Source organism: Ornithodoros turicata, chromosome 2 (assembly GCF_037126465.1).
Source record: "Ornithodoros turicata isolate Travis chromosome 2, ASM3712646v1, whole genome shotgun sequence".
Taxonomy (NCBI): domain Eukaryota; kingdom Metazoa; phylum Arthropoda; class Arachnida; order Ixodida; family Argasidae; genus Ornithodoros; species Ornithodoros turicata.
The window spans coordinates 4,664,361-4,687,102 of NC_088202.1; the positions used below are offsets into that span (position 1 = coordinate 4,664,361).

The 22,742-nt window shown below is 43.8% G+C and overlaps 1 long non-coding RNA gene across 1 annotated transcript; it reads left to right on the plus strand.

Moving 5' to 3' along the window:
* Positions 1-1,176: 1,176 nt before the first annotated feature.
* Positions 1,177-22,742, plus strand: LOC135383015 (uncharacterized). The gene is made up of 3 exons (XR_010419609.1): positions 1,177-1,211; positions 21,734-21,943; positions 22,000-22,742. It is a non-coding gene; the product is annotated as an uncharacterized LOC135383015 (long non-coding RNA).

Sequence of the window (22,742 nt, forward strand, 5' to 3'; positions counted from 1 at the left end):
CGCAACAACAAGTGCGAAATAATATGCGCTATCTGTTGCGCCTTTCTGTGGATTGAAATGCGGTAGCTTCTCCTCCTGCCAGCCAAGCCAGGCCAAAGTCCTGGGGGCTTAATCGCTTCATCGTCGTTACGGTCGTTACAAGCTAACGAGTGGCGGGAAATTCAAAAAGGTGGGCACGTGACACATTGCGCGTGACGTATACCACGGCCTTCACGTATCGCGCGAAGAGCGCTGTGCACGTGTTTTATCACGTGCCCACCTTTTTAAATTTCCCGCCCGCCTTTTTGAATTTCCCACCACTCGTTAGCTTGTAACGACTGTAACGACGATGAAGCGACTAAGCCCCCTGGCTTGTTAAGTGGTGTGGTCAAGTCTGGTGTGGTGGCCAAGGTCCAGTGGGTCCTTTTCAAGGTCCTCGTAACCTGCAGGTTACGCAATGTGCGAACTCCGGAAAATTTACTAGTATTTAACATTGACTTTCATCAGTTTCATTTGAGACGTCATTCATCAATTCATCTTCGTACAGCCAACGTATTACATAAGTAATATGTTGCCTGTAGAAAGTTGAATAGTACTATACGCATTGTGCAAGTCGCATAAGATCGGATCTCATGCATTTGCAATGGGTCAGTGCTCTGGTCACTTTGTCTGAACTCCTTGTCTCGGGTTTGTTTAGGAGGGTCAATGCGTGACATAAATTTTGGTCATTAGGGCAACAGGCCGTGGCCTTCTGGTCTTTCTGGTTTTAGTCTAAATCAAGAGGGGGTCTGGGTACAGTCAGACACCATAATTTAAAGGGACTGTAAAGTGAAAAATAACCCGCATATTTATTTATTTATTTATTTTATGGTAGTACCAGCGGGCGCCCCATTGGGGCATTACATGATGGGGTAAGCGAAGATAAATGTTAACACAAGCAGGGTGTCGAACCGAACCCGAACCCGAACCGAAAACCGTACCCGAACCGTTATTTTTGCCGGAACCGAACCCGAACCCGAACCGAAATTTTCATGACACTGTTGAACCCGAACCGGAGCAGAACCGTAACAAAAAATAGCGGTAACCGGTTCGCAACAAAACGGTTCGGACATAAAAGAAGTCAGCATAAGAGTTCCTCTCTATCCCCGAACGAAGACACACTGGTATCATCATCACGCGCCTATATCATGGATTTCAGAAATTTTGACCTAGAAGTGAGACGACGACGTATAGTAAGTATACTTTCAGTGTCTTTTTAACATGTTGAAGCGCAGTTGTCCTTGTGAGCGCCGCGGCATCGCTTCAGAGACGATGTGCCACGCGGACAAATGAAACAGGAATAGAGTAGGCCAGTTATGTAGCTCTACAGGACGAATATGCGATCAAATAAGCGCCCAAGATTTCCCTTTACACGTGTGTAGTACGAATTAAACAAGTCACAAACATGAGAAGTCGAAAAGGAGCGTACGCAGAACGGTGCCTGTTTGATTGGTCGTGGCTTGAAAAGTAAATGTGGTTCTGCTTATTGGTAGTGCAGTTGTGTCGTGACATATTGCTTTTGTGTTGTGGATTAATTAGTACACTGCTGTGAGCTCGGACAGAGTAAGGCTGGCAGGCTTATTTTCGACATGCTTCAGTACGGTTTCAGATCGATTCACGTTGCGAAGGCAGTGTGCCGGCTAGTACTGTCGTCTATGTTACGCTGTCCATCTTATTAGGCTTCCTTTAAGTGTGTCTCGCTGGCACTGTGCGTGTGAAAAAAGAGATTTTGGGAACAGAAAGTAGCAGGACTGCACCGCTTCAACAGCGTGGACTCTATTTGCAATAAGTGTTCATCCATTCCTCATTTCTCTCGCTAAAGGGCTACCTCACCGCTAGAGACGTCAATGCAGACAACAGCAGTAAGCTATTAGCCACGCATTTCCTGATAAAAGCAGTTTTATGGAACATATAAAACGGAAGCGTTGAACCGGTTCGCGAACCGGTTCGGGGCTGCGAACCGGTTTGCGAACCGGTTCGATTCTTGGCGTGGCCGAACCGGAACCGAACCGGAACGAAATCAAAACAACGCGAACCCGAACCCGAACCGAACCCGTATTTCTTTCGGTTCGACACCCTGAACACAAGTAGAATATAAATAACACGGAAATATTAAATACACAGGAAATTGGCTAGTTCTCGCTTGAATACAATGAAATCGTTAATTATGACAATGTTCTGAGGAAGACAGCTCCACTCGTTGGATGTGTACGGAAAAAATGAACGAGAAAATTGGTCAGTGTTGCATAGAAAACGTTCAACTTTAAGAATGTGGTCATGTCTCGGCGATGTATAGGAAGCAGCTGTGATGAAATTCGGTCGTAAAAAGGTGTTGTGAAAAAACTTGTGAAAAAGACAAAGTCGTAGAAACTTCAGGTGTAACACAGGATCAGGAAGGTCTAGAGATAGCTTGATTGATGCAATGCTAGAAGGATAGTAATAGACATTAGATATGAACCGTGCGGCACGGTTTTGGAAAAATTCTAGTAAGTTATTTAGTGTAAGTAAATGCGGATCCCAGATAGAGGAAGCGTACTCTAATTTAGGACGAGTAAGTGTAGTGTATGCTAGTCTTTTAACAGATGGTGGCGCATGCTTTAAATTACGGCGTAGGAATCCAAGTTTACGTTTAGCTTCGTTGATAATTGCATTAACGTGAGTCGTCCAACTAAGATTCGAAACTAGATGAATCCGTAGGTATTTATATGAGTTAGATAGAAATAGGACAATTATTTCAGGTGTAATGAGCGTTAGAAGGTTGTCTAGAACGCGTGAAAGAAATGTGCGAGCATTTAGACGTATTAAGGGAAAGCTTCCAGTTAGAACACCACGCGGAAATGAGATCAAGGTCATGTTGAAGTGCTAGCTGATCAGTAACGGAAGATGTGCTGCGGTAGAGAACACAATCATCGGCGAAGAGGCGAATATTTGAAGAGAGGGAATTAGGAAGATCGTTAATAAAGATTAGGAAGAGAAGTGGTCCAAGTACTGACCCCTGGGGTACGCCGGATAACACAGGTAATGGAGAAGAGAGGGCATCATTTACCAGCGTTATTTAGTAACGATTGTGGAGGTAATTTTTCAACCAGCTAAAAACAAGGGGATGTAAGTTAAGTAGCGATAACTTATAAAGAAGACCTGGGTGAATGATAGTATCGAATGCTTTGGGGAAATCTAAAAATATGGCGTCCGTGCGAATGTTATTGTCTAAGTTAAACTGAATGTCATGTATGAAGCAAGCTAATTGGGTGTCACATGAGTCGCCCTTTCGAAAGCCGTGTTGGTTACGGTGAAAAAAATTATTTGACTCAAGGTGAGTGGAGACACGCGAGAAGATTATATGTTCAAGGATTTTGCATGGGACACTAGTTAAAGCTATCGGACGATAATTCAGAGGATCCAGCTTATCGCCTTTTTTAAAGAGTGGAACTATCTTTGACAAACGCCAGTCTCTAGGAACAATACCGGAGGCAAGAGATTGAGAAAAAATTAGAGATAAGCATTGGGATGAGACTACCTTTGTGTTCTCTAACATTTTAACATTGATGCAATCAAGGCCACAGGCGGATGACAGCTTCATATTTTCAATGACATTCTCAATACCATTAGGTGTGATCTTAATTGGACACATAGGAGGAAATTGGTACGGCCGCGACAATGATGGTTGAAAACGTGAATCATCAATAAAAACACTAGCGAATGCATTATTAAAAATGTTACAGGAAACCAAATCGGGAACAATTGAACCATCAGCATCTTTCAGAGAAATCGCCTGGTTTTATTTGGGGTTAATAACACGCCAAAATTTCTTTGGATTAATTGTAAGCATGTTAGGAATATCTTTTGCATAGAAGCTACGTTTCGCATTCTGTGCTGTCTCTCTGAGTATCTTGGCACAGTTGCGGTAAAGAGCAAATACTGACTCAGACCCGCGTTCTTTTCGCCTGTCTGAAGAGCCGCTTCTTCTTGTTACTCAGTTTTTTAAGTTCTGACGTATACCAGGGCTGTGTACGAGTGCCCCTTACTGTACAAGAGGGGACGAAATCCTCTGTAAGCTCAAGAATTTTATTTTTGAAAACTTCCCAGTTATAATGAATGGAATAGCGTCTGAAAGATGCTGAGAAAGATGGGAAAGACAATGCAAGCTCCTCGTTGATTTTATCAAAGTTGGCCTTATCATACAGCTTAGTGGTTTTGCTTTTACACTTTGGACGCTTAGAAGAAAAGCAAAGAGGAGCAATGACAACCCCATGATCGCTCAGGGATATCGGATACAGAAGATCAACAAAAACCGCGGGGTCTGTTGTGAGGACGAGATCGATAATATTAGATGTGGATGCGGTTATTCGTGTCGATTCGGAAACCAGCTGGGTGAGGTCAAACTTTAGACATATATCTAGAAAGTTGCTTTCCTCCCTTGTGCCACCACAGGGGATAGCCCAATTTATTCCGGGGTAATTAAAATCACCCAAGATGATCATATTATGTTGCGGAAAGCACACTGAAAGTGATGCGAGCACCTCAGAAAAAAGAATCACAAAACTAGAAACACCAGGTGGCCGATACAACACTCCTATCAATATATCACTAAGCCCTAGCTTGGTGGATATCCAACACATTTCAAGTGGGGAGGGACCTGTGTCAACACGAATTGACTGGAATGTGTTTCTAATACCAATAAGTACGCCACCACCCCGACGGTTAGTACGATCACAACGATAAATAACAAAATCGTTACAAGAAGGCAAGATTTCAGAGTCATCAGTATCAGTGGTCAGCCAAGTTTCAGTTAATACAAAAATATCGCTACAGCAGTGATTCATAAGGCTATACAAGTCATCACGTTTAGGTAACACGCTTCTAATGTTGGTGAATAAGATTGAGGTCTCTGTTACCTGGGAACGCGGCTGACCACAGAAAGTGCCTAGTTACGATGGTACCTCACGCACAGTGTCCGTCGCATGGTCATAGACGAAACACTTATTGTTGGCTACAAGTTTGTCGAAGCGCAGTTTGAATGAAACACCGAGTAAGCTACCATGTTCAACAAGTTTCCGCCCAGCCAACCGGGTAGAAGAAGAAAAATCCTGAGAGACGCTAATCTTGGCAGCACGCAGGGCAGAGCCCTGAGATAAGATTGTGTCCTTTATCTTAGTTGAAGTAAACTGAACAATTATGGGACGATTTTTAGTGCTGTTGTGCTGACCAGTGCGGTGAACGCGTTGAATGTCAGATGAAGCAATAGTCATTTTCAAGTGCGTGCTACAAGCAGAGACGACTGTATTCTCAGATTCAGCCCAAGTCTCCGAAGGCGAGTCAGGAAAGCCGTAAAATACCAAATTATTGCGACGAGAGCGGTTTTCAAGGTCATTAAGGCGGACATTCAAGTTATTGACTGAACCAGAGAGATCATTCATCCTAGACCGGACTGATGTAAGCTCGGAGGCAATCGCGCGTACATTAGCGATTTCATGTTCAATAGCGGTTACTTTGCTAGTGAGCGATACTAGGGCCTGTTTGGTCGCCGACTGCGAAGCTTTCATTGTTCTAAGCTCATGGAGTAAGCTTTCCTGACCCTGTTGTAAGGTCAATAGTATTGTCAGTATTTCCTCGTTAGACCTTGTTATTGGAGGGCCGGGATTTTGTTCGACATCACCGGAACATAACAGCAGAAGTTCAGTACAACAGAAAGATTTTGGTACAATCGCAAGTAAACTAGACAGTGACTTCGACACTAAACAATGTAAACAGAGGTAACGCTTCTCGGAGCCGGGGCACGGCACAGCAACAAGGAGAATGTGGTTGGAACGGAAACAGGAGGCACCTTTCATGTAACTAACCTGTATCAAAGAAGATCGTGAGATCATCCTGCTCTCAGCAAGGCCGTGCCCCAACTATCGATCGAATGGCAAGTCCTTATAACAACACCGACTCTCGACTTGACACCAGTGTTGGTCGACGAAAGGCGCTGTTACGGTTGTAGCTGTACCTTGCGATCCGGCAGGAAAGTGAGTGAAGAATGCAGAGTCAAGTGGAGAACCGGCCGGTAAATCCACGTGCGGAAAGTGCAACGCATGCACAGCAGAAGCCAAGGACAAGACCTGTATCAAAGAAGATCGTGAGATCATCCTGCTCTCAGCAAGGCCGTGCCCCAACTGTCGATCGAATGGCAAGTCCTTATAACAACACCGACTCTTGAACTGACACCAGTGTTGGTCGACGAAAGGCGCTGTTACGGTTGTGGCTGTACCTTGCGATCCCGCAGGAAAGTGAGTGAAGAATGCAGAGTCAAGTGGAGAACCGGCCGGTAAATCCACGTGCGGAAAGTGCAACACTGTGTGGTGCTGCGTATGTCGTCATACTCTTCGGTTTGTCGGATGTATGCAAAAAAACACTTGCAGGACTTCGGTGTATTTCGAAATTTCGGTGTATTTCGTATATTTCGAAATATTCGTTGTTTGTGATGCAAATGTCTGTCTGCTTTTTGCACGCATTTACCTCTCGGCAGCACAAACAGTCGTCCACCGTATTCATCGGCTGGTATTTCCCACATGAACAGCTGCACGACGAAAAAAACAGCGCTTGTTTAGGCTTACACAAGTGTTTCTCCCCGACACATGTAAATTTCAGTAACCAGTCTTTGTTCCCGGCACGGTCAGCTACTGGTGAGGACGGCGCGGTGACCCTGGTAAATCTGTGGACGGCGTATCTTCTGCTGCGACAGACACACTTCCCGGCATGTTATCGTACGAACAGAAGTTCTGTGCTAGCGATAGCTCTAGAATGCGGAGTTCTAGCGCACTCAGGTACAGGAGGTTAGACATTCTCGACGTAAAAAGTGGTCACAGATGCCCAATACCACTATCGTTCTCGCCGGATTAGCGAGCGGAAGCGCGTATTACATGCGTCCTCGGCAGATGGCGCGGTGTGATACAATTGTTGACACACTGTCGGTTTCGTACTAGGTCCCTGGACATGCAATCATCGAAAATTTCATGGAAGAGAAACTACTGCGACTTCAGCGGGGTTCTTTGACATTTGAACTTTAGAAAGTTCAAGCTTTCCGCTGAACATAAAGTTTAGGTAGGTTTATATTCGCTTTTTGGTCTCTTTAAAGGGACCGAAAAGTGAATATAAACCTATCGAAACTTTATGTTCAGCGAAAAGCTTGAACTTTCAAAAGTTCAAATATCAAAGAACTCCGCTGAAATCGCTGTTGTTTTTCTGTAATCGAATTTTACATAATTGCATGTCCAGGGACCTAGTAGGAAACCGAGCAGTCTGTCAACAATTGCATGACCCCGCGCCATCTGTCGAGGACGCATGTAACACGCGCACTTCCGAGCGCTAATCCGGCGAAAACGAAACTGGCAGTGGGCATTTGTGACCACTTTCTACGTCGAGAATGTCGAGCCTCTTGAAAATGAGTGCGCTGGAATTCCGCATTCGAGAACTGTCGCTCACACAGAACTGTTGTTCATGCGTTAGGGTGGTGGAAAGTGTGTTCTTCGCAGCAGAAGATTTCTCGTCCAGAGATTAGTCGGAGTCACACTCGTCCTCAGCAGTAGCTCACCGTGCCGTGAACATGGACTGATTTGTGAAATTTCCATGTATCAGGGAGAAGCACTTGTGTAAGCCGAAACAAGCGCTGTTTTTTCGTCGTGCAGGTGTTCATGTGTGAAATGCAAACCGACGGATACTACGGATGGATACTACGGTTTTTGCTGCTGAGAGGTAGAGAATGCGTGTGGAAGGCAGACAGATAATTGTATCAGAGCTAACGAATATTTCGAAATACTGTGCCTTGACACCGAAGTACTGCAAGTGTCTTTTACATACATCCGAGAAACCGAAGAGCATGGCAATATACACGGCAGCGCCGTGTGGTCTTTACGCGCTGCTTGAACAGCAAACTGGACGGATAACCCTTATTTCTACAGGAAATTCCGTTATACCACCTGGTTGGAGGAGGTCTTCCATTCACAAGAAGGATATGGGGTGCTCCGAGAAAATACAATAGAAAGTACTCCACTGGTTCTCGATCTGCGTCGTGCATGCAATTAGGGATGCTTTCCCATCAGTTAGCAGACTTGTAGAAATGTTGATGTCAGCATATTTTCATTTCGTGCTTGCTGCAAGTTTTTCTCATTCCTTTTTCTTTGCTGTCACAGCATATTATAATTACTAGTTTGTTCCTGGAGGGTTAAGTGACCTGTGGGCGTAGATGTATTTCTAGGTTATACTCATGTCTCAATTGTATATGTGAGGAGTAAGTAAGATAATTTTCATCAGTGTCATTCAGCTGAACTGTGTTCATAACCTTTTAGTACACTTCTTAGTGACCACGTTTCCAAATGTCAATTAATATTTGAACCAAGATCGGGATTTAACACTTAATTAACTCTGTTTTGCTAAACGGAGTACTTGTGACTGATTCATTATCACGTCACCAACTAACATTTGTAAAGGAGAACTTGAGGGCTGACTTCAATTATTATTAACCCTTGATCTGGGTTCAAAGTTAACCATGCACCATTGGTGTGCATAGTACTCCAAAATGACTAAATACTTTATTGCATAAGTTCTCTGTTATTGTAATTGATATGTACTTTTGTAAAGTACTTTTGACAGCCCTGCAAATTGAAACTGGCTTCAGTGTACACTACAAATGCATCGTAACATTTGATTGAAATATAATATAAAAGCAGAAGCAACGTTTTGTCACAACTCAAACTATATCTTTCTTATTTATTGTCCAGGGATTTAGGAAACAGAGTAGGACTTCCTGCCCTCTGATGTTTTGACGTACTTGATAGAGTTGTAAAACCTGCAACAAAATAAACAAGAGACTTATAAGCAGTTTTGTCTTTTCCTTTTGAATTTAACAAGCTGTTATATTTTACCATTTGTTCACTTTTGTATTATCTGTTGGTGAAAAGATTACAGGAACTATAATCTTGATGAAGATGAGAACTTTTCTTCAGGCATGCTAAGTGAGACAAAAGAAATGTACAATGAAGGTTGTACAAAAACAGCAAATCTTCGTCGACTAAAACTTTATATATGTGGATGTTACCACATCGTGTAGTTTCCATCCAAAAGTAGGACTAGGCAAGGTTGTTTGGTAGTTGTTGGTAGGTTGTTGGCATGTTGATGTGCTATACCATTATAGCACATCAATATAGATGAGGGCCAAACACAGTAGACATCGTGATGGCTGCAAACTCAAGTGAAGATTTATTCAACAGAACAAGAAACCGAAAGCATGAGTAGAGAAAGGCAGTGTCCATGCAGTGTATGGTGAACCACACTAATCTCTGAGAAGGTAGGATCGGAAGTGCAATAAAGAGAAATGACAGTTGCGTCCGAGATAGGGGAACTCTGCAAATTTAGGACCAATATGATGTGATAACCTTGTATGGCTCACTACAGCTCTGACACACATTGAACAATTCCAGTAGTGGGGCTTCAAAGACAATGAACGTTCGCTGTTTCATAGGGCATTCAAGTGTAGAGGATGCTTCTCTAGAAAATTAATTAGCGTTCCTCAGTCATGAAGTCATAACTACACCTCAACAGGAAGTATTCTTGTACCCTTCAAACAAGCTAGTAGTACTCATCGGTTTCTTCTCCTATTGTTGACGTCATACTTATGTTCTGCACCTGTCCAAAGACTCCAAAAAATGTCACAAAGTCTGCAACAAATCTAGTGCTTCCATCTGTGGACTTTGCATACCTGCTTTCAGCTATTTCTGTCATGTCAACTTGAGTGCCTGGATCACACACACACGAAGCAGTCTTGCGCCACTTCAACACTGGAAGGCCCCTAAAATTAAATTTATTGATGTTGACAATGTTGAGTACGGGACAAGTAGGATAACATAAGTTAAATGGAATACGTCATCGCTATATTATAATTTACACATGTGTGACACCTGTACGTACCTAAGACGTTGTGTTGAACTCGTCACCTCGGCAAACCGTATCACTGGGTACTGAGCATCAGTGCAATCGTTACGTCTTCGCAATTCGCCTTCTACAGCATATTCGTAGTCATCGGCAGCAAAATGAGTTCAGCACACACGACACGACTGGTACATCTAATAACCGAGTGTTTCGAACCACATTCGTTTTCGCGCACTCTCCTGTTGAATCTTGTGGTAGAAAACGCCCGCCGCCGATGGTGAACGAACATGATTTTTGCATCCCCCAACACCAAAACTACACCAGGCATATGTAGGTCTCTCGAATAATTGACACAACAGCCACGAACATGTCATTCACTTATACTTTGTGCTTCGCGCGACCAACATGACCACCCACGACGTAAACAATAAACGCGATAACACAGATGGCCTTGCAGATGGCGCGGCGGATCGTAGCTCGTAGCGGCGAAGTAGCTGAATGCTTTATTAACGTAAAAGCTATGGAAGTGAGCGTCATTTTTTTAAATGTCGTTTAGCTGTAAGATAATGTGCGTGAACTTTTGTTCTCTACAAAATCAACTCTCACGTGGTAAGGGTTGACCAATCCCTGGGAGCCCTGACCCGAAACCCAAGTTGCTCTTTTTCGGCGTTCGCTGGCAGCACCGTCCATGTTCCGGCAATCTTCAAAATATTTATACGTAAAAAATATGCCGAATTGAGAAGTAACGCTTTCTGTGTCTTATCAAACAACGATGTTGTGCACGACAGTGGGCAAAAATATGGGGGTTATTTTTCACTTTTCGGTCCCTTTAAGTTGGGTTGACTTCACTAGCTTTGAATGAACGCTTTTGGCTGGAGACTTGGCTTACATCTGGATTTTCTGTATTCCCAATAAGTTTAAACTATATAGATAGGGAGTGATTTTTCCGGGTTAAACCTGATTCCGCACTGTTGTCCCCCCCTCCCCCGAACTGACCTCCGACCAATTCTTGCTAAACCCGATTTCTCCCCAAATTCTAGTCACTATGAAATCCTCAAGTGACGTTTCCAATGAAGACGAACAGAGGTCGCCACGTGTAACACATGTAATAATGGGTCAATCAATACACCCACGTGTGTCAACACTGTCTATGCCTTTGGGGATTACCGCTAGAAGGTCACGATTCCGCAAATAAAAAAAGGAGAAAGATATTAGGAAAGGACTTAATAGACAAGAGGAGAAATAAAAACAGCCGATAACACCCGAAGGCACAATTATCGTCCGATTTCTCCCTGAATTACAGATTTAAAAATAGCGCCCGGTTTTTAGCCCCCGAATCTGAGAAAGCCATTTTTCCCGAACAAGTCACTCCCTATATATAGCGACTTCCTTTATATATATATATATTTACAGCCATAAATATGCCTGAGTAGGGGCACTCGCAGTTTCATCTGAATACGTGCTGCGTCACCCGTGAGGAAGAAAACCCTGGCCATAGGGACGGTTCACGTCACAAGACAAAATAGCTTGTATTACTGTTCCTTAACTTCTGTATGAGTATCAGCGTTTTGTAGGGCGCGCATGTTTCGTGCTCTCATTCAGAACATGATTGCTCTTATTGATATGACGTGATTTCTGTTATCATCGATATACTTCCTGCACATAGCATTTTGCTTTAAAACCAAGCAAGGCTAGCTGAATTAAAATAAATTAAAACGACAAAGACACAGCATACGCAGATGACGTTCACCCGGACAATAATATCCAAAACAGTCGCTGTAGCAACAGTCTTCAGTGAGAGATGCTTACGAACGCATCACCATCCCATATATATATATATTAAAAAAATCGTAATAGAGGCATCTATCACAAACGCGTGTAGGTATGGGGATGTAAGTAACCATTTGTAATGAAAGTTCCTTGGCGGGAAACCTAAATGTATTCAACGTAACGTTAAAAGAAGATGAAGCAGCGTTGCTATAGGTGGTGGTGGTGGTGGTGGTGAAAGGGCTTGCCGTTGTCGGCCTCACAGAGGTGGGCAACGTCACGACTGACGGCCTGGGGAAATGTGCGTCCTGGGCCGACTTCTAAGGGAACTGTGCCGACATATGTCTGAAAACGTCTGAGGAAAACCCAGGAAAAACCCCAGACAGCACAGCCGGCACCGGGATTCGAACCCGGGTACCTCCCCGGGTTCGATTGTCCTTGTTTAACGAGTCGTCACCCGCCAATGGGGGGGGGGGGGACACACAGAAATTTTAACTTTACTCATTTTTCTACGTTTCTTGCGTATGCCGGTGTCCCTATCCATGACAGCTTCTTTTCTCATTTTCAAACGTATTGCTCATTTGACCAGGGTAGTGTGTTGTTGTGTATGTTCCTTAGTTAGTGATATGATGAATATATGCAAATAAACGTTTTACGTTTACCTTCAGGTTTGATTCACTGTTCGTAACCACGTGTGCGAGAAGCGGAATTTCACAGCGGAACGCATTTCGGCCTGAATGCCGTCTTTAAAGGTCAGATATGCTGATTTTGAAGTGCCGCAGAAGCGAGCGATACTCGCGCTGTGTGTTCATTGGCGAACACTGAATATGTGTGCGAAATATCTTGCTCCAACTGTTCGTAGTTTTTTAGAAAACATTTTTTTAGTTCCCACGCCCGCCCGTCAGACCGTTGGCAAACCCTGCGCACTGGCGCACCGACGTCACAGCTCTCGGTTTATCTGTCTTTGGCTCGTTTCGTCCTCTGTGCATCGTACATAAGCAAACGGCTGTTATGTTATTGCTAATCCGGAAACAAACCATGTGAATATTTTTTTGGCACGGCGGCGTTTGGAAAGTGCACTTCCTCGTTCTGACCTTGCCCTTTATGGGCTGGAGCGATATGATACGTGATATGCCACGGCGAAGTTGTCGAAAATGCGACGGTGCTACGCTGTTAGAACAATTCATCGGAGCATTCAAGTGTTACCTATTATAAGCTGCCAAAAGACCAAGCAGTTCGAAGCTGACAGCGACAGGCTGACAGCGACAGCGGTGCCTGCTAAGTTCCACTCCAAGGATTTCGTCAACGAATGTTATCATAGGTTACGCGCGATTCGAGAGGCAATTTGGAATCTCGGCACGAAATCGTCTGATGAAAATCTGAGGTGCCCGACACACAAATTTGAAAGTGCCACGGAGGATCAAGGCAAAAAACGAGAGCAAAAAGGTAAGTCGAGGTTCATAATAAAAATAGCAAGCTTCATCAACCGATTGTGCAGCTGTCCTACTGCGCTTACTCTGATATAACCACGATTAACAACACAATAGTATTGATAATCTAACTTCTGAATTACCACACGTGCACGCTGAAGGCGGAAATGAAGCAGGATCTGGCTTGCATCTGGTGCGCGAAGAAAGTGCTGACGCGTTAGTTGCAGAGTACGTGCCACCAACAAGTATGACAATGTGATGTTATAATTTGAGTATTCATCTATGTTCCACTTTTCATGGGCGCTCTCATGCAGACATCTTGACACCACTCTCTGTAAATCCTCAACTTTACAACCTGTGCTTTCAGGGTGGAAAACAAAGGTCGCCATTCCGATTAGCTGCTATCTCCCAGCTCAAGCACTTTTGCTGTCTGGACAGTGGTTCCTGTGGATGAGGTGGTACAAGCTTCATTGTCTGATATAGAAGGTACGTTACATTAGTTCAGCTAATTTGTCTTTTGCACATTTTTGTTACTGTTAGCTGGATTACTGTTGGACATACAATCCTTTCTGACACGCAGACGCTGATGTCGTCTCTGATAAAGTTGAGTTTTCACTGTCATCAACGTCCATTGAGGAAGGTGGCATTACTATCTGTGAATCTTTGATTGAAGAATAGCCGAGAATTCATGTTAACATTGTGTACTCTTATTAATTCGCTGTCTGTGTTCTGAGAGCTAAGAAAAATGGGAACTATTTATTTGCCACAACTTCACACTGGATGTGGTAGTGGATTGACATGTAAGCTAAAATACCTGAATTCTACAATACTTGTGTTGAACTTGGTGCATTACTGTGGGCAATGCCACATTCATTACATTTTTAGTAGGTCCAGTGCACAAATACTGTGTGCATACCGCATACATGCTGTCCGATAGGCAAAAATACCTGAGCAGTGCTCTGTAGTCTTTTTATCCAAAGTCCATAATCTTACTGCAAACTCACAATACATAGAATAGCAATGTGCAGGTATGCTGTGATAGAGATTCACAACAGAAAGAAGACTGTTGAGAGCATCTAAATTTTAATGAGACGAGACTTTTGTGCACGAGGCTGCTCTTGTTAATGTCTATCATGAAGTTACAAAATCCCAGAATATATAAAACATGTTGTAAGGTAGAGAGCGAGGGTTGGTACAGACATAAAAATAAATATACAACCATATATAATAAAAAAAAAGGAATACAACTCCATCAGTTTCAGGCCGGTAATGGATGAGTTGACAAGACACTGCAGCACTGTTTCCCTGAATGTGTCGCCCGTGAATGCCTTTGGTGCCAAATACTTATCTGGCCGCTGTGGTAATTCATGTATTATGCTACACAACTCATCCCTTGTCTGTTCAAAACTGATGGCGTCATACCCTCTTTTATTTTATTATACTATGTTTGTATTTTTATTTGTATATTTGTACCAAGCCTCGCTCTACTTCTTCTCTACCTTACAACATGTTTTATATATTCTGGAATTTTGTAACTTGATGTTAGACCTCAAGAAGTACAGCCTTCTGTGCGAAAATCTTCTTTCTGTTGTGCACAATCATTATAAAGTAAACATGACTATCCTTTTCTTGTCATTAAATCCTTTTTTGCTCTGCAGTGGTGAGCAACCGTAAGAACACATGCAAGAATGGGAGTCTCTTTGGGATGACAAACCCTCATCACCTCATGAGGATACAGTGGTTGAGGAATGGTTCATCTTCTCAAGCACATGGAAACTTCAACAAATAATTCATGAAAAAGCCAGTCAGTATTAGCACCAGGAATTGAACGTGGAACGTCCTGCTACCAGTCAGAGATGTTACATTTCAGGCACTGTTGACTTTTGGTGAATTACTTGTTGACTTTGTCCCAAGGTGGAGCTCATTTGCCACACACCACAGCTCATTTGCCTATCTGTTAATGTTGTGGCGTGTGTTGCGTTTTTCCCTTTCTGTGTTCCAGACTCAGAACAGTTACTTTGGATCAGGTCATGTACGTTTCATTTAGACATGGCAAACAGAAAGTGGTGTTTCTCAACACAACTTAGCATTGGTCTTAATGCATTACTGCTGCGGCCATTAAGCGTGAATGGAAAGTTGCACAATATGTTCACTCTACTTTTATCGTGTGCTATCTGCTATGTGATCTTATTCAAGTTCTGTCAAACGAGCGTGTAATGCTATCAAAAAAATTAGTGCACTCTTTAAGTGGGATGAATAGTAGCGCATGAATGCAGGAAGGAAACTGTCATGTTATGGCAAGTGTTTATGTATTGTACATTTAACAACTAATTTTCTTTCTTAGCTTTCGCCGGCGTATCGTGTCAAGCCATGCAGCCAGAGCAGCTGATACACAGTGAGAACATAGCCCGTGTGTGTTTGTCTTTTCCACCGCAGCCCTTGGTTTTCCTCCCTGATGGCTGCACGTGTTAGGGATAGGTTTCACAACCGGTAGTTCCAGCCAAGTGAGAATTGCTTTTCAGGGGGTCATCATGCTGGCAGATGAAACACATGGTTTAAATTATTGGCAGGGCAGGAATTGCGTAGCTTCACACAAATACCACTACTACGACGTACGAGTTGTTTCAAATCTAGCTTTTTGTATTCCTGACATTATCGCACAAGATGTAGTATCCATTATGATCCTTTATAGAAGGCGTATGTACAGTGCAATCAACAGATCTGCTATTTACAAATCTGTGTTTCCTACTGTGTTGAAACGGGGTAGTTTGTATCTGAGAGCCATAGTGAAACACAGGCAGCCAAGGACAGACTTTTGATGCCCTCGAGAAACATGACAACACATTGCACGGACTCTGCATGTTGCCTAAATTTCCAGAACACAGAGCTCAAGGCAGCGTTTAAGCAACAAGTGGTTAGAGAAATCCAAGACAGTTGCATGTGTAAGCAGTCCACTGTTGGATTTGCTTCTGCCCGAGATACGTTATGTCAAAGGGGACGCACGGGCACACTCAGAATGATACTAGGACTGCCTGTGAAACGGAATGAGGAGAGGGGGAAGATATATAACCTTTTTTTTCTTTTCTGTTATTCTGTTGGTTAAATTGGTTGGTTGGTTAGCAGCATATATGTATATATTCCAGAGTCTGCTAATAAATATATCAGTTGAAAGCTAGCAGTCGCATTGTAGATGTCTCATCCTGTCCTTGGCTGCTTGTGTTTTACTATGGCCACGTTTGCTATTGAAAAAGAACATAGAAAAACACGAAAACAGCGACCTGAAAAGCTGCCTGTTCTAGTGCTCATATGGAGGCAGTACAATGAGGTAACATGTTCCACTCATAAAGTGTACATAGTAGTACATATCACAATGGCAACCAACCATTCAGATTTTTTACTTGAACTACTTTGTCTTTTGGAGCTTTGATTGCCCAGCCTATTATTGGAGCTTTATGTGATTCCCCTGTGCAGTTTGTTAATTTTGAAACTGTACTGCGCTGAGGTACAATAAGCGACTTTCTTTAAGCGATAAGTACTTTCCTTGTTGACATTAATATTTTCACCAGGTCACAACATTGTTGACTGATGGAAAATGTAAATAAATATATTTATTTGCTTGCCAAATAATGCACAAATGTCGTCTTTTCTAGTGAGATATTCCCTGTTCACCAGACATAAATGTGGAAAAGTTAAAGGGGCACAATGATGGTAGAGTCTAGCACTGCTTTTTGCCGCTTCACATATATTCACTGTTATTAGTGTGCACATGTAGGACCAGGAAGGTAGAGCATGCGCATAAAAAATAATTTCGTACGCAGCCACACATATGGTTCAGAAGATTAGATAGATAATAGATGCACAAGCATATGTAATTGTGCTTCATGTGCAATGGGTATGCTAAATCATTGCTTCCCTGACGGCTTTTTATTTATTTTTTATAACTTCTTTTTTATAAATTATATAAATTCAAAACTCAAGTTACACGGCCCCTGTAAGACTGCCCTTTGCGAATGGTTTGGTAACCTGTCTCTAACTGTAAAGGTAAGAGGCAGTCTAGAATGCTGCAGACAGGGTTGCAACTTACATCTTGCCTATCATGTCCTCCATGATAAATATTAAATACAAAGTGATTTGTGCAATAATTCCTGAGTACGGAATTAATTCCGAGGCTGGCCAGTGACGTCACCCAGTACGACAAGTCACATAATTGCCTCTAACACTTTTATACCCCATGGGCTGAGTTGTAAATTGAAACAGCTCTCTACAGAAGGATAAGGTGCACCCACTAATTTGATTTCTAGGATCTATGCTATGCCCTAACTCTTCAGACCCCACATTTCTAAAAACATCATTTGTAATGTGCTCTGGTATTTCTTTTGCGTCTGCGTAGTGTGCATAACCACATGGCTTTTGGAGCTTTCGTGTGCATGTTTTTGTGCTACGGTGCTAATTACAAACAATATACAGATGTTAGACATGAAATGCAGTAGTTTGTAGCGTGCCACACAACGCAGCGTGACATGGGAGTGTGTGATTGAAAGAAAGCTTCTGGAAAACACACAGAATCCCACAGAAATTTTAAAATGTGACTTGTATTTCGTTTTACGTCGCTCATCGTTCCACACCATCGTCGACGGTGTTGCACATTGATGAATCGTACGTAAAGCTTGTCCCATAGCAGTATGCGGTTTCTCAAATACATAGCACGATTTTTCCGGCAACTATAAAACGGTGTCGGCATTTCTTGCAAAGACGGATGTCGAAACGTCAGTCTCTACAATGGGCAAGTGCTGTAAAGGGGCTAACGCAGACGCGACTTGATACAAATTGTACGTGCTCACAAAACACAAACGACGAATTCCAGTCACAGCATCGCACGGAGGTTGGTTCACGAATAAGTTCGCAGCTGCTGCACTGTTTACTTATCACGGAACCAGTGGAACGGGCTGTCCGCCATCTTCAAGCACAGATACGTGAAGCCACGAAAAGCCGTAGCTGGAATCCACGCACAAGTACGAAGTCGCGTACACGTCACAATGCCCGTTCTGGTGCATCTACGTCATAAAAATGGCTGCGCCCATGTGTGTTTCGGAATTAATTATCTATTTTTTGACATGGTACTGTACCGAACTGGGAGAATGAAGGTGCATTTTGGGGAGAGCTGGATGTGGGCTGTCAGAATATCACAACCGTTTCGACTGTTTGGGATATCGGCATAGCTGACCTTTAAATGAGCTGCTTGCTTTAAATCTGCTTGCAGCGGGAGAGCGCCGATTTTTCCTGGACACTTCTCGCGAAATGAGTGTCATGGTAAAACCTACGCCATGAGATTGTTGCAAGAGAAGCGCACATCCCATGGAGGAAAGAAGAAAAGGAGGCGCCACAACGGCTGTTCGACAGAAAAGAGAAGCATGGGACAAGTGACGTGAGGATAGGACGGTGAGCTGTACCTTCTTTGGAGCCATGCGAGGGTCACGTTACCTGAATGGCCAAATGAGGTCCGTTTGCACGTGCCACTTTGGGGGCCACTTAGGCGCGTTACGGCCACACCTCTCCAATTCCGAAACTATGCGTTGGGGGCCCCCATAGAGACGTATGTAACCGAAACGGGAAGGCGGACGGAGATGTCACTGGAGTGGCCCCCAATCTCGGCTTCACTTCTCAGAGAAATAGGGTGCCACCTCTCTTACCTTCCTCCATGGCAGAGCCATCTCATTTAAGCACAGCGCCGCGACCGAAGCGCATGCGCAGTAAGGTTGACCGCACCTGGCAAAGGGTCAGGAGCAGCATAGACGCTACCTGGGCAGGAAATAAAAATAAAGAAACACAAGACGGAAAGAGACGCGCCTCCCATTACGGCTTGTAGGAAGAAAAAGTAAGGAAGGAACACGACATTTTTTTTCCAAATCGCGAAAGCGTAGTGGAAGTGACGACATATATTACACGTCGTGATGACGTCATATCGACCAGGTGACCGGCGCCCACCAATCCGCGGTGAGACATCGCCACAAATGGGACAAACAAACTGGGGCAGCTCGCGTCGTAGTCCGGCACAGGTACGAGCGGATGCGAAATACTAGCTATCAGATAACTAAGCTGATGATCAAGTGATACGATCAATTTCGTAGCACTGCCGTTGCACGCTGTGAGCTTTTAGGAGAAACAATTCCGGTGAAAATTTGACTGGACAGAGGAATCAAGAGCTGCGTGAGTTTGAAGGGAATGAAATCCTACCAAGTACTTGTTCGCGTTATCCGTTCAGTGTCGTTTAATTTAGTTCAATGATCTACCTTTTCATTGTGTGCACCGTAGTACTGATAGTAACCTGTTTGATGAAACCAGGAAAGCACAGAAAGCACGGGTAGGTTATGCTGCATGTCGACAGGTCGGGATCAGCAGTGATAAGTTACGCAATAACCTGAGAAAAATAACTTTTTCTATTTGTGTTATTCATCCATGGATATAACTTCCCTTACCTTGATATATATATATATATATATATATATATATATATATATGTATATCCTATATATATATATATATATACATATAATGAGGGGAAAAAGACATTAAAGAAACAAGTGTTTGTGAAACAACTAGACGTGTTTGGAATTCAAAATTACAGATTAAGATGGCTTCTATGGCTGCACGCAGAGAATCAGATACTCATGGAACGATGCGACAGCACCAGAGGACACGTGTTCCGCTGTGTTTGCGGCTCGTCAGCTCTAGGTAGCTGCGCATCGTTCGGAGTTGGCAAACCAGGGGTCGCCAGTATATATATATATATATATATATATATATATATATAAAGTAAAAAGTAGCCGAAGCTCTACAGAGCTTCGGCTATTTTTTACTTTTTTTTATGTACTTGCTGGCTTGCACTGCGGCCTCCACAGGTGGCGCCGTCACCGTGGAACATTGACGTCTCGCCGAGACGCACTGTAAGCGCCCACCCAAGATCGTGTCACTTCCCTACGCCAGGCTGACGAGCTCCAAGTAGAGCGAAACAGCTGTCTTTGGCTGGGAGTGCACGATCAAATTGTAAACATATATATATATATATATTTAACATATATATTTTATATTAACGACTTTAACCAAGTACATCCCCAGTATTAAATTTACATTCAATTACTCCTCCTCAGCTGTTAATTTTCTGGATGTGGAAGTTAAACTACATAATGGAATCATAACCACCAGTCTGTATCGAAAGCCTACCAACTCCCAACAGTATCTATCGTTCCAGAGTTGCCACCCCAGACACACTAAGCTAGCTATCCCTTATAGTCAGGCGCTGCGTTACCGGAGAATATGTTCTAACGATGATGAACTAGACAATCATCTTGAGAGCCTTGAATAAACTTTCACAGATAGAAAATATCCTAATCAGGTCGTAAAAGATGCCATAGCCAGAGCTAGATCAACCGATCGAGAGAACCTATTCCAAACACAGCCCCGAGCCGATAAGAATTCTTCGGTAAACCTCACTATTAGCTTCAACGGTTATGCCCTGGACGTAAACCGCATACTTGAACGGCACTATGCAATCCTCACCCAATCTGACCGTATGAGTCAGGTGTTCCCGGAACCACCCCGCGTTACTTATCGTCGAGCAAGGAACATCCAAGACAGACTTGTGAACGCCAAGTTAAATAAGCCGTCGGAACACAACGGTTGTCAACCATGCAACGGACGCAGATGCCAGATCTGTAAATTAATGCAAACTGCTACCAGAGTAGAAAGCACAAATTCCAGCTATCGCACAAAAATTGATGGTCCATTTAACTGTAACTCTTCTAACGTCCTTTATCTCCTTCAATGCAATGAGTGCAAGGCCCAATATATCGGTCAAACAGCTACATCCTTCAGAATCCGATCCAACAACCACAGGTCCGACGTATCAAAGAAACCTAATCTGCCAGTGTCTCGACATTTTAGTAAACCCGGCCACTCAATTAACGACATAGCCATTTTCCTTCTGCAATCGGGTTTTCCATCCCAACGCCTTAGAGAACAAAGAGAATCGTTCCTGATCTACAAATTTAAAAGCCAGATTAACGAGGACCCCGGCGTCCTCTCAACAGTTCGCAACCTAAATTCCTAATTCTCTCAAAATACATACACTCTTTTGTATGTCTTTCAGACTCCCCGGTTGGTCACCCCATGAAATCATTGCCCTCCGGCGAAGAATATGACTGCCTGTGATTCATTGTACCCTTTTACCTTTGTTTGACAAAGCACGTGTGCTGCCCTCTCCCCTTGTACATATTCCCCTCTCATTCTTTGCAATTGTCTTGCGTCACCATAATATCCCATTTCTGTTGAAGACAGCGCTGCTGTCGAAACGTCGAATACTCCCTCTTAGTTTTTAATAAAGTTCCCCTTTTATTCCTTGTCCTGTAGAAGCACCGTCTCCACTTCTGATCTTTATTGAATACCTTTATTTTTCGTGGTCAACCACATTCGTTTATTTCAACTTGTACCTCAACGATGACCACTGACAGAAGCGGACCCAAGATGCCCATGAGGAAGTACCCTTTTTATGCCCCCGTTGTTGCAGTTCTTGGTGACTCGCAAACTAAACACTTACGTTTCCATTTTGACCCAAGATCCCGAACTGCCCCAACGATGTTCGTGACCAGGAGCGGAGGCCGCATTTCGGACTTCTTGGAGGAGGTTGACCAGCTACCCCCAGCGTGCGCGTCGTCGTCCTGCACTGTGAGACAAACGACATGCCGTACAGCGACCCCGACTCGGCCATCCAGCACTACGTGCAGCTTCTGGACCACATCCGTTCCCGCGGAAACATCGATCTAGTGGTATGTACTCTTATTCTACCCCGCTCCTTCAACCGCCGTCGATCTTATCCCGACAGGCGCCGTGAGTTCCATTACGGCTTCAACATGCGACTGCGAGACCTGTGCAAGCGATCGCCGGACCTCTACTTTCTGGACCACGGCTTTCATCGACAACCCCCGACGAGAGTCCTAGCAGCCGACGGCCTGCACCCTAACTTCGAGGGAGTCCGGCAGATAGCACACCGAGTGCGAACCCTACTGCCCCGGCTTCTACGTCGGCTGCCTGTCCACAAGGAAGGAGTCACCGGGACGCCTGATCCAGCCTGGCCCACAATCCAGGAAGCAGCAGCGAGCAGTCGGAACCACGTCCACGTTCAGAAGACGTCTAACAAGCAGGATTGACTAACCGGTGAGTCTGAACCAATTTATCCCGACGAAACTACTAGCAGTGACACTCAGGTGTTTTTCCGACTCAGAAAAATCGCGGACAAAATTGCGCGCTACTCCTCTCACCTTAATACTCTGCTTACTTATGAAAGGAGTGGAAAATTCCCGCGAGGACTGCAGATTCGTAAGATATCTACGTTTCCTCTTAACCAAAACCTGGAAAAAGAGTGGCTATCAACCCTGCACAATACGTCCCTAGCCCTAACCAAAATACTAATTATGCAGTGTCAAGATACAATCAATTCCCTGTCAGAGGAGGCAAACACCGTCGCAAACGCAACCACCTTATCTGAGTCTCATAGAGCAGAACTAGACGAGTTCTTTCAAAAGAAACGAGTGAGCCTAAAACTACAGAAAGAAAAAAAAGCTCACT